Source organism: Patella vulgata, chromosome 3 (assembly GCF_932274485.2).
Source record: "Patella vulgata chromosome 3, xgPatVulg1.2, whole genome shotgun sequence".
Classification (NCBI taxonomy): Eukaryota; Metazoa; Mollusca; class Gastropoda; family Patellidae; genus Patella; species Patella vulgata.
The window spans coordinates 74,252,595-74,257,955 of NC_065881.2; the positions used below are offsets into that span (position 1 = coordinate 74,252,595).

A 5,361-nucleotide genomic window follows, 5' to 3' on the forward strand; every position below is an offset into this window, starting at 1 on the left:
CAATCAAGTCCACTGTTCTTCTAACGGCGATAACTCGGCTCAAAGTGAAGTAATTTGAATGAAATGTGTAATAGTTTTCCTTTTCATTATCTATTTTTTAACTATTATAGCGAGAACTGTATCTAATCTTCCACAATGCCCCTTTAATAAGAATTTATACCGCCCAGAGAAACGATTACATGCATTATCCGTTATAAATAATTTACTGATCATTTACAAGAAATGTACAATAGAATAAGTTAACATATTTTATTTTTATAAATATAACAATAACTTCCTGTACAGATAACCAAAAAATAAATTTAAAAAATAAAGACAAATTGGCAAAATAACATAAATGTGTTAATTCTGTTTGAAATTCTGTTTAGTATATGGTAATGACTATGTTATATTTCTGATCTTGTTTCAGAAAATGGCGTGATAATGTAGGTCTAGAAATAGTTTTCCTACAATTCTCTCTGAAATGAACATATGAAAGTCGCTGCTGTTTAGGAGTAAATTGTAATGACTTCTTGTCCACATCCCCGCACCATTAAAACTCTTTCTATTCCCTCTGTTAATACTTCTAAAAATGTCATATCTTAACACAAATTCGTCAAGGAGAAAAAATAGACTTGAAAATTGACAGTAAAAACAACAATTTTATTAGTTTATTAATGATGAGATAGAGATACTATTAACTAACCAGGTCATTGCGGGACTAACATACTGTATATTTTGTATATTTCAATTATTACCACTCGCATAGGGATCTATAGAGGTGGAAGGACATTTTAATACCGGTAGAAACCCTACGAGGTTGGGTACCAGCGTAAGCAGTATGTTAAGATGTGGAATAAAAGAGAGAGAGACACACAAACTAGGTCATATTGGAAAAACCTATACTTTAATTTTATTTCCATTATTCGCTTGCGCCTAGGGGTGTTTGGCTGTGGGAGGAAAGCGAAGGACCCGGAAAACCCTACGAGGTCGAGCAGGCGACCCTACTCCTTGGGGGAGTCGAAACCATGCCACTTGACTCAATGACAGACCTTGTGATCTAATTTGCACGCGTTATACAATTCGCCCCCTCCCCCAATCCCCCGCCCCTAAAATGTGGAATAAAGAAAACTTATAAACATGGCATTATGCACACAGATATCTGCAATTTGTAGGAGTCACGGTGGCTCAGTGAGTAAGGTTCGATCCTGGTGTTGGCTGAGATTTTCCAGCGTTGTTTCCCCTCGTCAGGGCATAGACATGGAAGGGCGCCTAGCCGTTTGGGTGGCACGAAAATCCAAGATCCGCGTACACATAAAATAACCCCTAGCTGTTAGAATTCAACGAAAAGTAGGTCAAAACGCCGCTGTCCGGGCTGAATAATGAGCTGTCGGAGCTATAAGACGTTGGTCTTCAACCCATTTAAAGGATAATATACATGTATATATAAAGTATTTTAATAGAGGATACAATTTTCATTGTTACACGGTGTAGTAGGAAATGATGGCATATTAACAATAACAATTTCAGCCTCCTTAGATAAAGATGCTATGTGTTTATTTAATTCTATGGCGGTGTGCATTTTCCGTACATTCTTTTTATCACTGAAATGACAGAACATTTTTTTTAAAAACAACACAATTTAACAATTACAATTCGTAACCGGTATAGATCAAACCATCCCCAGAGTACTCATTCCGTTCTACTCCCCTATACCCTGGGTTAATCCATAGGGGTTCCACGATTTCAAATTATCTGCCCTGGCCTTGATTGTAGCTATAGTCTACGAACCAATCAAAAACAGTTTACAAACCTGTCGTTTCGCCTTTTTATAAGGGTAGATAACCATATTCATGTCCAGATACTGAATGATTTATGTAAGTAATGTATATATTTCTAATTCATTTATATTTAATTGTATTATCAAAATCTGTAGTATGTTTCGCTGATTTCAAATATCTATAACATCTATATATTTGACTTTTGTTACTATTGTTGTTGTTGTTGTTCTTAGTGTTTAATGCCCGCTTCCACCGAAGGTGATATCGCAGACAGGTTGTCTTTTTTTTTTCATTATCATAGCGCACGCGCAGGGGTCTTTCCCGTGGGAGTACAAGTGGAAACCCACGAGGTTGAGAAGGCGCCCTCATCTCCAAGCCACATACGCTCACATCAGGGATCGAAACCACAACCGCAAGTTAGAGGTCAAATCGTGACACTCTAGACCACTAGGCCATCCCAATAATGTTTATTATTATTGAACTTATACTTGGCAATTTGATTCACAATAACTTGTCTACGATATCAGGTGGACGTAAAATTCCACGAACGAACGAACGATTCTCAACAAATTTCTTGAACCTACATAAACGCACGGTCTTCATTTATATAATATTATATAATTTGTTGTTATTAAATACGCATTTAGAATAATTTGGACTTCTCTCATTTAGACCAACTCCTAGCCTTGTCCGTTGAGAGTTACTTCCCTTTGCCAATTTCCTTTGCAATTAACGATTTATAAGATTGGTCGATAAAAATAGCACAACCATCAAGGGCGGATAACTTGAAAACGTGTCTCCCCCATAGATTAACCCAGGGGTTAGTGGAGTAGAACAGAATGAAACCACTGGGGACACCGAGGATGAGGTCAAACATTTGACGACAACATGATCAAAATCACACGGTATAGACGTTTTTAGCCGACGATAACATGTTTTAAATCACACCGTATGGGTGTTTTTACTCGACGATTACATCACACCGTATGGATGATTTTACGCGACGATAACATGATTAACATCACACTGAATGGATGATTAACTTTATCTGAACATTTCACAAGTTACGGACAATAACTCTAATGAAAAATATCGACTCCAATGCGTTAACAAGCAATTGTGGTCGAATGGAATGACGGTAGGAGAGGAGTGACGACAATAAAACAAACTAACGGTTTACGTTGTGGTTGTTTATAATAAGTTTCCCGTCTTAGTTGTGTTATATTACTGTATGTATATTGTATTCTCTCTGATGATGGTACATCTACAGCTGATAATACACCTATAACAGGCACTGGTTCGGTTTCTTCTAATACATCTTCTAATGGTTCTAATGTCTCTATAAAATCTCGCTGACTGTGAGCATTATCAACTATGTCCTGTAGCTGGTTTTTACTCTGTAACAAAAACTAATCGGTCATAAAGGCCAAACCAAATTAATGTTCTGTACTTCGAGGTCTTTATCAATAAAAGATTAGTTTAAAGTAGCTAAGTCTCTAACTCAATATCATCAAAAATCTTCGACATTGAAAACACGAATTATTTGTCAATTCAAATCAACATTGGTCTCGTGATCTTACAGGGAAAAGATGGGCGTCTGATATCCAATATTCAAGACAAAATAAACATTTTACCATTGGTACACGAATCATGTACCATAATGCGTTTCAGCGCCATTTGAAACAAGGGACTCAAAGAACAGGGCTAGACATACCACAAGTCATGTCAAATGGTGAAGCTATATTCTTATCTGGAGAGCATGCGCAATAAATACCATCGGTGTAGACGGGAAAAACCAGACGCTAAAGATTGCCATTCACAAGAGACTTCTGGCGTATTTCGCCGAACATAACTGATTTGAAATTACAGTAAAAACAGAAACGATTGAATGTAAATCAGTGTATATACATTCATATTATATTATCATATGCGTAGCGACCCATTTTTGTCAATTTCTAGGTCCCAAATATTAGAGATTTAGCTTCTTTAAAGTTTAAAAACTTAAAAATTTGGAAATAAAAGCTTTTTAACAGCGTGAGCAAGTGCTTTTGGTTTTTAAATTAGTCTTTTTCCCAAAGAAATAAAAAAGAAACATTTTAACAGGTTTTCCCGAAAGACAGACATTCATATTGGTGTGGCCTAATCAGTCTTAATTATACTATTAAATATCCATATTAATTTAGAAATTCTCACAGTTAAAGCTTCTATCCTGGCCCATTCTCAAATAATGACCATTGTTTATTTCTCTATGACACCCCTTGTAAACAATTAACGTTAATATGGGTGCCAACTAATAGAATCAGAGATTTCAAATTTGTATTTGCGAAATGCCGGAGTTTGTAGGATTCAATAAATTTGTAGATGGCCATAATATAGTATGTTTTAACTGAGCATGTGTCTTTAAAAAACGAATTAATAACAACAATATTGTTATTTTAAGATAATAGTAACCAAAATGAATATTGCTTTAAGCTCTGTACAGTGTCATGTACATAATCTCTGTAATCTAGCGCAATGTACTTCGAGGGTATCAAAATCTCTTATATTTATGTTTAGGAACAAACCCATCGATCGATCAAAGATTCTAGATGGGCGGGTAGTTGACAATATAACCCTGTAGATATGGTGTAACATACTTGTAATAAGGAGCAGGAAATGTTTCATCCGATAAAAATGATTAAGGTCCACTTACAGCATGTTTTTTTAATCTCATATTTTGTATAAGTTTTGATCGTTCTTCCATTTGTAATGTTCGTTCATATATATACGCTGATATATCACTATCTACCTACAAAAAAAAAACAAATCATAATATGTCCAATTGTTAAACAAATCAATGAAGTTCAATGATGTTGTGTAGTAAATGGTGACTCAGTGAGTAGGACGCTGACTCGCTATCCAGGAGGTCCAGGGTTCGATCCAGGTTTTGGCTGAGAAAATTCCTCGTAATTGTCAGCGGTGCAAGGAATGGGAATGGAGCCTAGTCGTTCCGATGGAACAAAAACCGAGGCTCCGTCAAAACTTTGGCGTGCACGTAAAAGAACTCTTGACAGTTGGAATTCGAAATAAAAGTAGGCCGTAGAGCCGCTGTCCGGGTAAAATTTCCCTCATAGCACACTGCATGGCATATGCCCGTCTTCATTAGCCCAGTCGGAGCAGAACAGTAGACGGATAAACCCTATTTGATTCCATTTCAGTGTAGTAAATGTTCAATTATGAGTTGACCTGGGCCGTAAAACTAGCAGATCATATGTGAATCTACTAAGGTCTACCAACCACACCATTAGAATTGTTGTCCATGGGGGCTTTACGTCCTCGCGCAAAATAAACTATGCTTGTATACATGTATTCGGCTATGCTATATAAAATGTAAAAACGAACAGTTGCATTGTTATAACTACTGAGAAGACAAACGTCTAAAGAAAACAGTAAGAAGTAAATACACAACGTGAAGCAGAAGTAAAGACAGCTAGAGGCAAATTCTAGACGATCACAAAGCTACAGAAATATATAGTAAGAAAAGATGCATGGGTTGTATGTAAGATGTGGCGACCGGCCTGGAACACTCGCTCTCCACGTCTGACAGAAGGCCCATGGTGCT

At 36.6% G+C, this 5,361-nt stretch overlaps 1 long non-coding RNA gene across 1 annotated transcript; it reads right to left on the reverse strand.

Annotated features, from left to right (window-relative positions):
- Nucleotides 1-363: 363 nt before the first annotated feature.
- Nucleotides 364-4,541, reverse strand: LOC130012176 (uncharacterized). Its single transcript, XR_008787545.1, has 4 exons — nucleotides 4,453-4,541; nucleotides 2,934-3,157; nucleotides 1,450-1,583; nucleotides 364-580 (listed from the first exon to the last, which is right to left on the reverse strand). It is a non-coding gene; the product is annotated as an uncharacterized LOC130012176 (long non-coding RNA).
- Nucleotides 4,542-5,361: the final 820 nt, after the last annotated feature.